The sequence below is a fragment of the Lycorma delicatula genome, chromosome 7 (assembly GCF_047948215.1).
Source record: "Lycorma delicatula isolate Av1 chromosome 7, ASM4794821v1, whole genome shotgun sequence".
Lineage (NCBI taxonomy): Eukaryota > Metazoa > Arthropoda > Insecta > Hemiptera > Fulgoridae > Lycorma > Lycorma delicatula.
Window position 1 is genome coordinate 115,065,044 of NC_134461.1, and position 13,690 is coordinate 115,078,733.

General features: G+C 33.1%; 1 pseudogene; it reads left to right on the forward strand.

Annotated features, from left to right (window-relative positions):
* LOC142327717 (charged multivesicular body protein 3-like) overlaps nt 1-13,690 on the forward strand; it is a 94,667-nt pseudogene that overhangs the window by 64,297 nt on the left and 16,680 nt on the right.

The window sequence follows — 13,690 nt, forward strand, 5'->3', positions numbered from 1 at the left end:
ACTGCTAATGTACCCAGAGAAAAGTTGACGAAAGACAAGATGAACCTTGTAGTTATGTAAATGGAACCCGTAAATTAACACTATTTGTAATTGGCAAATATAAGAAGCCAAGAGCATTAAAAAATTTAAACATTTTATTACCTGTTATTTACTTGTTTATTACCATAAACAGAAGTTTGCATAGATGGAAAGTATCTTTTTAGACATAGTTTCATGACTGCTTCGTCCCTGGAGTTGAAAAACTTTAAAATCAGAAAATCTTCCTATACATCTCGTCTTGTAGACAATCATGTATCCATCCAGGAGAAAAGGAACTGAAAAAAGGAAAATTAAAGCACTGTTTTTGCCTCCTCATATAACATCACTCATACAACCTATGGATCAAGGTGTCATTGAGTGATTAAGGAAAATAATATATGAGGTAAATATGTTGAAGCAATTTTAGAAAAACAGAAAAAAGTTGCAATAATTTCCAGGCTATGAAAACTTTTGAGTATTAAAGATACAATTTATACAATTCCTTAAGTATGGGAAGTAATGAAAGGAGAAACTCTTGAAAAATCATGGAAAAGAGTTTGGCCAAGCATGAAAACTGAAAATACAAATGAAGACAACAATTCATTGTCTGAATCTATCGAAAACCCATCTGACACTAATAATGACTTGGCTACAATTTTAGACAATCCAAACAAACTGGAATATGATACAGAGATCAAAGATGCAGAAGAAAAGCTGGCTGGAGGTGACTATGATGCAGAATCAATTAATACTTTAATGACAATCAAATTATCGCATCTGTAATGGAGCAGAATGAACGTGAATGAGCACCAATGAATGTTTTGTAGACAGAAAAATGGAGACATAGTGGCCAAAGCACATCAAAATGGAAACAAAGAAATATCACAGATGTTTTTATAATTCAATTGACAAGTGTTGTTCTGTATTTCTTTTTAATTTTTATCTATTTGCACAAAAAGTTTTTTACTTTTCTTAAAAACGTTTTTGTATGTAATACATTTTTTCAAAGTTTATATTAGTTATTGTGTAAACAATTTTTTTTGTGTTTTAATAAAGTTTTTTGTTCCTCATATTATCCTACCTTTTTTGTTATCTGACCTAGCCCTGATCCCAACAGTAATAGATTGTCTACTGTATTTTATAAAATCATCCATTTGGTTAAGTTTTGTTTTCTTTAAAGAAAACAGTCTTTACTCATATAGTCTGTAAACTCTGTCCTGAATAGTGGATCTGTTTTCCAGTAATCTTGGAGCTGAGGCAACACTATAATCTCCTTATACAAAATGAAGCCTAAACTACTCTTTAATTCACTTATTGAAAGATCTTTCCACTTATTTATTTCAGAATGTCTTTGTTTTTTAATAGTAACGAGAACGTGGTGAGCATATTTTTCCATCATTTCACAGATATTTTCATGAAAACCATCATAAAAAAAGTTTCTAAAATAATAGGGCCCTTTTTTGAAATCTAGGCTTTTTGACTTTCGCAATCATGTAACTAAATAACTGGAACACTTTCACCTTCATCAATATTTATTATCATTCAGGTGATTTTAATTCATACTATTCTCTTACGTAATTGCACCACTTACTTCACTACAGTATCACTTACAAAAATGTTAACAAATCAGCCAAAATAATTTTATTTCATACTTCATTATTTGAATCTGATTTAAAATAAAACCCTTCGCTCATTATTTGCTATTTTTTGGTAGCTTATCCTTCTCATCAGTCATATAGAATTCTGTCTAATTCATTTGAATGAGAGTACTCCATACTCACACTGAGATCTTTAAACAATCATCTATCAGCCGGAAAGGACCAGCATATTCGTCACTCAGTATTCAGAAATATAAATCAATTAAAATGATAGAGAATAAAATGAACAGCACAGATGTTAAGCACACAATGTTACACTTAAGCAAACGTAATCTTAAATTGATACCATTTGACACCACATATACAAAACAAGTATTAAACATATAGAACGTTTACTTTGAAATTAACATAAAAAACATCAAATTTAGAAAATAATATAGAATTACCAAAATACATGTGAGGGATTTTAAACTAGCAAGTTAGTATGACTGATGTTGTTGAGTGTGAAATACCTGTCATCATTATTGTATCACATAAAATTCATATATGCTTGACAGAAGAAGGTTTTATATATGTAAAACAGTGCACCATCAGTAATATTGTAATAACTGAAGATGAATTTTTAAAACCCTCAAATACTATTATTAAGCAGGATTATCTTTATAATTTTGTTTCAGAAAGGTATTTTCAAAATACAAACTGCTAATTTATGGCATTCTTACTACAATAAACCTTACTTGATATAAATCAAACAAGATATGATTTGTTCATGTTTTTTTTTTCTTATAGAAGTTTTGTTCACAGATAAGTGAAAAGGGGATAAGTAATTGAGTCTTCTGTGTACTAATAAATGTTGATTTTTAGGTTTGAAATTCTATACCATAATGTTCATTAACAATATAAATTGTTTTATGAATTATTCTGTGTAATTTTTCCATGTATTAGTAATTTTTGTCTGTATTTTCATTGTTTTTTTTCTAAATTAGCATTTCATGAAAAACTTGTTTTTGTTTTAATACATCTATAAGAACTGAAATTAATTAACTGTTAAATAATATATTAGCAGTGCAAATTATTTTTGGTGGAAAATGATATATCTGAATAATATACTTTTGAAAATATTAAAAATTATTTAATTTAATACATTTTTCAGTATGATGTAATGTAAATTGATATAAAAATTAATGTTTCTAGAATTTGTAGTTAAAATAAATTAATTTTCATTTGAGGCTATATTTGTGTTTAAAAATCATTACTTATTAAAATTTCTTATTGAAAAATCATAATATGATATGTTTGTGGGGTATATTAAAGAAATATTGGTCAGTTTTACATATATACATCATCTCATAAATTTTTATTTTTTAAAACTCACTTTAAGAGACACAATTAATAATTTCTAATAATAATACATCAACCCTGCTCTCAAGTAAATACTTGAGCTAAGAACAAGAGTAATAATAAACTTAGAGTGAACAAACAAAAAATCTTTTCAAAATCATAATTTACATCTAAAACAATATTCCTTTAAATAACATTCAAACTAAAAAGGAAATAATTTATAGGAAACAAAATATAATAAATAAAATGCACACACAATGTAATGTATCATATACAATACATATACCGTATAATAAATGATAATAATAAAATATCTCTCATCAATGAATAAAAACAAAAATACGTAAATTAAATTAATTAATATACTTGGTTAAAATCACAGTCATCATTTACAGAAAAATGCTTCAAATATCTTTTTAAGGAATTAATAGAAACAAAATTTCCCAAATCAATATCAAGCATTAACAATAATTGACTAGCTGCATTATATAGGCTTCTAAAGAGAATTCTTTTGGCAAGAGGTATACAATTATTACTCATCAAAGAATGTTTAATTATATAGGAATGATTGCAATAGAATTTAAATAAATGTTGATATTATAAACAAATAATAATAATACATTTTTTAGCTATAAATCTCAAGATTATCAACGTTAAACAAAAAATAAAGCAAATTACTAAGAAAAATGTATGGTTTAACCAGACAAATTTTTATTAAGGAGTTAACAGTGGCTGGAGTACATAGTCAAATGCATTCCCCCAAACCAAAATGTTTTATGAGAGTAATGCCTGGTGGACAAATGTACAATAAACCATTCTAAGCTGGGTATAAGACAAAATATGCTTAAGAATTCTAGATTTGTAAAAGAGCCTCCTAACCTTATTTATATGGATGTTAAACTTCAGATTGCAATCAAAATCTATCCGAAATTACTTAACAAAATCAACAAAGGTTACATATTACAATTACAAATTTTCATATTAAGCTGACCTGTTAAAAAACTACTACTATAATTGCATAATGCACAAAAACTTTTACACAACCAATCATTAACCAATTTCATAAACATAATCTGTTAATCTACAACATTATCTCTTATTTAAATATGACTTCAATAAATTCAAAACATTCCCCTTAATCCCAGTATTATGCATTTTATTCAAAATAAGTAAATGATAGAATCAAAAACTTTTTTATATCCAAAAAAAACCCAATGACATGGTAACCATCATCCAGTGTTTCCAGATTCAGATTTGTAAGAATAAACAGGCATTATCAGTTCCAATGACTGATCTGAATTCAAAGTGATTTACATTAAAAATATTTATTTTTCAAAAAATGAAGCCAATTTAAATTATTAGTTTTCAGAATTTTAGACAAAGGCAAGGTCTCTGTAGCTATGGGTCTATACATAGTTGGTCCCTTTTGTCACCATTTATCAATATAGAATTACCATTCCTTATTTAAAAAATTGAGAGAAAATGCTTTTCACAAAACATTAGTTGAAAATATGAACAAGAGGCAAACAAATAAAAGAATTAAGCACTTTTTAGGATGTCATTAGATATCCCATGAATTACAAAAGTATTATTATTCTTTAATTCATTAATTAATTTAAAAAGCGTATCAGATGTAACTGGCTGAAAAAAAAAGAAGAAAAATAAGGCCTCATAAGGGTCTACTTTCATCACAATTTGTAAAAAGATTACTATTAATGATCTACCAACATTAACAAAAAAAAATTGAAAAAATTTGCATTACAAAAAGAATCACCTGCTCTTTCCACCCTTCACATATAATTCAAATATACTGTTTATTTTACAGGAGGAATTAGTAACTTCATTTATCAAATTCCAAATTAAATTACTATTGCCTGTAGCGTTTAAATTTTTTTTAGAATAATTATTGTTTTTGGACAATCTAATCAGAGTGCAAAGTATTTACGTAGATTTTGTATTCATAAACTATGGAGATATTAAAAGGTTGTCCTTTAATTTTATTATATATTTTTTCTCTTTTCTAGTAGATGTTAAAAAACATTTAGACATCCATGACTTTAATCCAATAAAATTATGATGACTATAAGTTTAATGAAAGATGCATTTTTAATATATTTCTCCAAAACATTATGAAAATTATCCAATGCCCCCATCTACATCGCAGCATTAAGTTATAGTAGTCCAACATTCATTTTCAATGTCAGCCATCAGTTTCATCTCATCAATATAAATACAACAATTTCTACCTATTTAGATAAAACTATCACCATTATAACATCCAGCAACAGCATTTTTTTTACAGTCTCCAATGATCCTACATTAGAAAAATAATCAGTGGTGGTCTCTAAAACATAGCCATTATGCTTTAGAGACAACTATTGGGCTGATCAATACAATAACTCTATACTCAGTGATCCCAGTAGTTCTCTTAATAAAGGATATATAAGCAAAACCAGCCATAATATTTAAAAGTTTTTAAAACATTCTCCATTAAATTATTGGTACAAAGAATGTGTACTTTAAAAAAAAAAAAAAACAGTAAATTTCAAATGGGAATACAGATGAGAAAAAGTTCTAGTTCAAGGCTAGGAAATCTATAAGTAACTGTAAAGCCTATGGTATTACCACAAGAATTAAACTTAATAAATACATACTTACAACTTTGAATAATATCCGTATTAAAAAATAAACATTGTAAATCGTAACTAATATGTTTGCATAACTTATATAATCATACCTTTGCATTTATTCTGACTTTTATCAAAAATATATTCACAATAACTCAAAATTGGATAATGCAGTGATTCATCCATGTCTCATCAAAAATTACAATGTCAAAATAAATTTAATATCTTCTAACAAAATAAGTAACTATTCTAAATGGCAATTTATCGTTTTAAGATTACAACAAATAAATTTCATATCATCCAACCTAAAGAAAGAGCAATTATCTTTAATCTGGATAGTCTGAATGTTAAAATTATCAACATCTAGCATTTAATGGAACATTAAAACATAAAAGTAAACCAGTGAAATAATAAAATTTGAATTAACAAATGTATTTTAAACACTATCAAATATTCTGTAAACTCTGTCGTTATCATCTCTTCTGATGTAAATTCTTTCACTATTAACCCAGCAATATTTTAAATTATTTTTCGCAAAAACCTTACATTACAGCAAAGTTTTATAATAACAAGTTAAATGATTAAAAAAAAAAATTATACTGTTTAGTAGTATTTCTATTAATATTGGTCATCAAGAAATTACCTTTTTCTTTCTGTATTTAAATATAGGCAATCGCTCTTTAGTAAATCTAGAAAAAACTATGATAGGAGGTTTACCCTTATTTTTAGTAGGACTTATTCTATTAGCAGTGTTAATGATCCATTAATGCCACTGGAAATATTTAAACATTTAGCAGTATCCTTCAGTATATATGAGATGTGTTCGTTTTTAGATAATGGAATCCCATGAATTTCTAGATTATTTGAACAGCTATATTGCTGGAGCTCCAGAACCTGTGTTTCACATTCTAGTTTTACCTTTTTATCTCGCAATACTCATTCTGAAATTTATTTATCTTTACAATAAATTAATCAATTTTAAGAGAAAAAAGATCAACAGACTTACAAAGCTTACTAATACCATGGTTAAAAATTTTAACCTTTTTTTCAGTTTTTTGAATATTTTTTTCTAATTTTTCCATTTAGTCTGTACTAAAATTACTTACCACTATAAAAGTTAATTAGGAGTTAGCAATTTCTGATCTTTTCCGTATAACTTCAGAAATAACTGCATTATTACTTTCAAAGAGAATAAAAGAGAATGGGCTGATATTTTGAGGAAGATTATTCATAAGCATTAAGAGAGGATATAGGACATTTCTGTTCTTTTTTCTTTTGATTCCTAGCTGACATTTGGATTGGATCAATTCCTAAGCTTGTACACTGCTTTGGGTGCCAATAGTTGTCTGATTTCACTAACAACATGCTTCCATGCATGATATCCATGATCGTTGTCGTGGCTTCATTAAAGTTTAACCTGTGGTTTTTTATATAGGATGGGCGATATTGATGGGATATATTTATATTTTGAATACTGCGAGCAGTAACAGTCACTCATGTTTTTCATATAACTTAACAGGAAGTGTAAGAATGGGAGTTACTGATGCATGTTTCTTTTATTGTGGCAGGGAATCATTGTGTTGTGGACCGCCATTGAAATTTTGTGCATTGTGGAGGCGTTCTTCAGTTGGAAAAGCTCCATCACACCACAATGGCATTTAAAACAGCAATTTAAGAAACGGGTAGCACCATTCTGAAAGCTCATACAGCATGCTGTTCACAACTTCTGTGTGACCACAAATGCGAACAAAAAACGGTCCCCTGAGAGACCTCGATCATTGCATAGTACAATAAACATTGAACGTGTGTCCGGTGCCATGGACCACAGATTAAAGAAGTCAACTTGGCAGTTTTGTCATCCAGAGCATATTTCATGTACCAGTGTGCGGTGAATCCTTAAAAAGGACTTACAAAAATGTATTCGTACAAGTTACAGGTGGTTCATAAATTGTTTAATGAAGATAAGGCTCAACGAACCATATTCTTTGATCGGGCAATCAGCAAAGGTGATGACTTTGTGCAATACCTTATCATGTCTGACCTGACGAAGCTTATTTCCACCTCAGTGGTTATGTCAATACAAAACTATCGATTTTGGGCTAGACAAAATCTGCAACTGTTGCATGAAACAACAGTGCCAAGGTTACTGAGTGGTGTGCTCTGAGTCATGCCTGTGTGATAGGTTCTAGTTTCTTTGAGATAAACCATAATGACACCAACACTGTCACCGCTGAGCGGTACAACACAATTTTATGAACATTTTTCATTCCTGAATGAATGATCCTGATGATGGCTTCATCTAAGGGACATGTGGATGCAGCAGGATGGTGCCACCACTCATACTGCAGTAGTGTCAATGACAACTTCTCGACGACATTCCCAGGACGTCTCATCTCCAGATTTGGTGATATCCATTGGCCATCCAGATCCTCTGATCTAACTCCACCGCACTATTTCATGTGGGGGTTACATCACAATGCCCACTGCCATCAATGAATTGAAGGACAGCATACAGAGGGAGATAGCAGCCATCCCTGCCGAAACCTTATGGCAAATTATGGTGAACATGATTTTTAGGGTTAAAGAATGTTCTCATCAAGGTGGTGCCCATAAGGGATGTAATTTCCAAACACTGAACACAGTGCAAAACTCACATCCTTTGGCAATGTATTCCACATAGTTGGTAATAAACGTTTTTTCAACATGCTCCATAAATGCATTTTAAATGTGTCCTAGTAATATGGCCCACTCTGTAACATCATTAATCTGCTTGAACCACGTTTTCTTTGGAGCTGTTCGTTGGACTCTCCAATGGGTGGGTCGTTCATACCAAAGGAGTATGGTAGTCAGTCTCCACTCATTCTGCAGACATGAGCAAACCATCGCAGTCTTTGTTTTTGAATCTGTCCCTTGATTACTGGCTGTTGTTTGCAGCGATGGCAACTATCCTCATTTCGGATGTGATTGCGAAGTGAGATTCTGATGATCTGGCATAGGTGTCGCATTTGGAACACTTAAGTTTGCTCAGGTCTGTCTTAAGTAGTGTCCACGTTTCTGCTCCATACAATAAAATTAGCAGGACCAGGGTTCAGAAAAGATGAACTTGGGTCTTCAGCAAAATGTTGCTTTGTTTCCACAAGCACCACTTTAGGGAAGCTAATGCGGCAGTTGCTTGACTAATTTGACTGTGGATTTTTGCTGTAGTAGCTACTTTCTTCTCCTAGACCAGTGAGCTCAAATATTTGAATTCTGGCACTTGTTCAATTTGCACACCATCCAGTTGGATGATGGCGCGTGAGCCTTGTGTTGTTAGTACATGTGTCTTATCCACATTTATTTTTAGGCTATAAGATTGGGCAGTGCGGGAGATATAGAGAATATCAGTTGCCTCAGCATGTTGGTGAATGTGCCACTGTCATCAGCAAACATCAAGTCAGAAAACTATCCTCTCCCAATTGAATTCCTCTGTGCCCTGGAAAACTTGTTGCAACTGGATTTTGCTATGTAAGTTGATGTTTCTGAGGATCCTGGAACTGGCTGTTTCCAGCAGTTAGGTTACTGGTGTTGACAAAGGACAGGAGACGCAGTCCATTGTCGTTGATCACTCCATGTCCAAAGTGACTCATTGCTCATTCCCAACTATTTCTATCAACACCTGTATGGGCATTGAAGTCGCTGGCCAGAAGGATCACATCAGTCTGTGGGATGGAATCCAATGAATGTTGGAGCTGAGTGTAAAAATTGCCCTTGGCTGGCTGAGTGTGGGATGGTTTCATTTGCTGCATAGATGGCAAACACGTGGGTATTGGTAGGAATTCCCAGAAGATCAGATATTGGTTGAAATGCGTTAGTGCTCTGGACCGCAGGTTTGGCCACTATGAATCCAATGCCAGCCTCTTGTTTTGTTCTGCCTAAGTAGAAAAGTATCATCTGGTTATCATTGGCGGATGCTGATGAGACAAGCATTGTTGCAGATCTAGTGAGACATAGATCAGATAGTGCTGCAGTAGTGATTTTGCAGTTTGTCAGTTCCTGGACAATGATCTCTTTTTGGCCAACTTGGTGCCCAGTTCATGCTTTCCACATAGCAAAGCGAATCCTGTTTGGTATGACCGCCTTGGACTTGAATTGGGGGTGGCCAGTAGCCCATTTCTCACCAGCATCCTGGCTCCACAATACTGACACATCAACTGTCCCAGATGAGGTAGCATGAATCATATTGCTTGAGTTTGTAACTTCCATTGGTTTGTACCTAGATTTCCTCGGTTTCTTGGTTCTGGTCGCCAGTATAAGACCATAAAGTTCTTTCCAACAAACTGATTTGATTTTTTAAATGAAGATGTAGGTCTATTCCCTTTATTCTTTCTTTTTCTGCTTTTTATAGAGTTGTAATTTTTTCTTTTATTCAACATGGTTAATTAATTTTATTTTTGGATTGAATTTTTTGTGTGTTTTTTAAGTTGTTTTAGGCCTACCCTGGTGAGTGTTCTTTCAAAACACTTCTATTTAATAGAAAATTTCTATTGTAGACTCGCATATAATTTCTTTGTTTGACAGTCATTGATTTTTTTTTTGTGAACTAGTACATACACTGTCATATTTGGTAATGCTGTGGATATGAAGCCTAGACTCATAACAGCCTATCCTGTGCAAAAGTGTAATTGTAATGCAGCTACTATCTGACAGAGGATGTGTAAATTAAAAATTAGTTGTCTTAATAATTAAAACATTATTGAGTGCTGTAAAATTAAACTATATTTTTTCTATGAACCCCAGAGTTTTTTTTTTGGACAATGTACATGTCCAATACATACATACAAAAATACCCAGTACGTCTGTATTGTTGCCACATGCTTTGGTTCATATTGGTGGGCAGGAGACTAGCAGGTAAGATGTCAGGGGGAGCTACAGAGTTCACATAGCACCTACACACATGCTCCCATCACCAAGTTAGCTGAGTGCACAGCACCCTACCACGGTGACACAGAACCCACCACTTATGGTGGCTATATAAGCAGTGACTCAGAAAGGGGAAAGCATTCGCCCTTGGACCACCACCAAGAAAATAAGAAGCTTGAAGAAGAACTAAGAAGTCCCCTGGTCGGTCCAACGTGGGACCTTCCTGCAGTTGCCTACACCCCTACTGGAGCAACAGGCCAAGCCGGTCCACCTAGGGAGCTGCTAGATGTGGACACCACATTTCCACCCCAGCCTGTTGGACTTCAAGCGCTTTGGGCGGTGGCCTACCAGCAGGAGCCAGCTCAAAGTAGGATCATCTGCGAGAGGGCCACATTCCCGCTGGTGCAGTGTCAAGGCCAGCCTAGCACGAAGCTTGCTAACACCAGGAGATGTAGCTTGTGAAGATGGAGTTGGATGAATGCCGCTCTGTGAAAATGGCCTTGGGTGTGCCGAAGAAGTCGACCAACACTGCAGTGTTCTGGGGGAGGGGTCACCATTGCCATGCTATAGTCAGGACCCAAGTGATGCTGAGGGGAAGTTCAGTCAAATCCAATGAATGAACTGCAACTCCCTGACTACTACCTGTTAGGCTGAGACCTGCAACTGGACTCAACAGCTCTTTTCAATGCTACCTCATCAAACTTACAAGTGGTCCTTTTCAGGCTACCACTACAGAGCCCCAAACAGCCATTTTCATGGCTACCAGGTCATTCATAAGGTTGCACATGCTGTCAGATCAATCCGGTGACAAATATATTTTATGATGAATATAAAGATTTAAATGGAGGACTGACTACACCATCAGATATAATATTTAATTATCTTAAATAAACTTTAAAAAAAATTAGTAAGTATAAAATGCATTAATATTGTAAAATTGATTAATTTTAAAGGTACATATTTATGTACCTCTTATTTAATGGTGTATTTAATTCACATTTAAATCTATTTTTTCATAAAATTCTATTATTGCTTTATATAATAATCAAATTCCTTATTGAAATTCTCAGTACTGAAATTGATCTAAGGATTAAAAGGGTACCTTTCATTTGGTGAGGTGCTTGTTTAATTATTGTTTTGGTGGTTGATAATCAATAATTTGTTTTCGTACATATATTCTAATTTGAAAATACTTTTAATTTTCTATGTTTTTTTTTTTTTTTATTAGCTACGTTGAGGGTAGCTGGTTCACTACAAAAATCTACAGAAGTAATGCAAGCAATGCAGAGACTTATAAGAGTACCTGAAGTAGCAGCAACTATGCGCGAAATGTCTAAAGAAATGATGAAAGTAAGCATTAAGTTTATTCTTCCTCTTTTCATTTTAAGTATAAAAAATTGGTTAAAACAGTTAACCATAAAATGAAATGCATATTTGTTTCTTATTAAAGTTTGTGCAGTAAGAACTGTGGGATTTTTGTACTAAATTGTGCTGTACAGATTCTGACTGCTGTACTGTCAAAACTAAATTAAAAAAAGTTAATCTTTCATACCAATCTCAACTATTACAATCCAGACGTAGACCCTTAGACTTAAACTTTAATTTTTGATGAATAATAAAATGATGATCATTTGTTTTTTATATATAATTCAATTTTGGTAGTTTTAATCATAATTAATATTCCTCTTGAAGATGGCAGAATAGCCGAAAGCACTTGAGGAAATTAAACTGGAATTGGAAAGCTGTTTTTAAAATTATATATAATAAAAAAGTTAAATATTTTGGAATTGAAAAATTATACTAATATCTCAGTATATAATAATCTTATCACTTTAGATATGTAACATTTTATTTAGATGGGTAACTATAAAAAAAGTGATTCCAAATGGCATGGAAATCTCTCGGGAGATGATTCTATAGCCAAAAATAAGAAACAAGTGATTTATACACAAAGAATTTTAGTATAGTTTAATTTCACAGAGGGAGCAGAAAGCAGGACTAAATGTTTCAGCAGCCATACAAAACGCTTTCCTAAATCGCCAGCACCTCGTCGCTATCTTCTTCGATATAAAAAAGGCGTATGACACAGCCTGGTGACGTGGTATTCTTAACACTCTCAAAGAATGGGGAATCAAGGGCAATATGCTTGCTTTTATCTGGGGATTCTTAAATCACCGAACGGCTCGTGTTCGTGTGGATGATTCGCTCTCAGATAGTGTCATCTTGGAGAATGGAGTGCCCCAAGGTAGTGTATTAAGTGCCACCTTATTTTCTGTAGCCATAAACGGTATTACCAAATGTGTGCAGGCTCCTGTCTCATGTTCTTTATTTGCTGACGATTTTGCTATTTACATTGCAAGCTGTTCAACACCTACAGCAGAGAGACTACTGCAGAACACTATATCTCACCTTGAAGCTTGGTCCAGGATTACTGGTTTCACATTTTCATCTGAAAAAACAAAATGTGTAGTTTTTTCTCGGCTACGAAACCCTTCTATTCTGCAAGTTTTTCTGAACGGAGAGACTATTACTATTTCTACCTACGTCAAGTTTTTAGGTTTATTTTTTGATAGCCGACTTACTTGGGTCAAACATATAAAAGAATTAAAAACAAAATGTTCCAAACTTCTAGATATGATGCGAGTCCTTACTAACACCAACTGGGGAGCCGATCGGTCATGTATGATACGTTTTTACTATTCCTTTGTTCGCTCCCGTTTAGATTATGGTTGTGTCGCCTACTCTTCAGCTTGTCAAACTGTGCTTAAAATGCTGGATTAGTGTACATCATGCTTTCCTTCGACTTGCCACAGGCGCATTTAGATCAAGTCCTGTCGCAAGCTTACTTGTAGACTGTGGTGAACCATCACTTTGGGATAGACGAGACCAGCTTTTATTATCTTATTTTGCTCGTCTGAAAGGACAGCCAAATCACCCGGTTCTTGAGTCAGTCTTTAGAAATCCTAATCTAGGAAAGTATGAGGACCTTCCGCGTCGTACTGCACCTGTAGGTGTCCGTATCCAGCGTCTGCTGCAGCATATAAACGTTGACACACCATCATTCTTTCCTACCTATCCTTGCTCATATCCTCCATGGAGAATAAACCTTATAAATTTTACTTTTGACCTTACGACATACAATAAACAATCAACCTATTGTCTTCCAGCAAATGTTTCAGTGTGTTCTCTCCAAGATGAAACCAGACG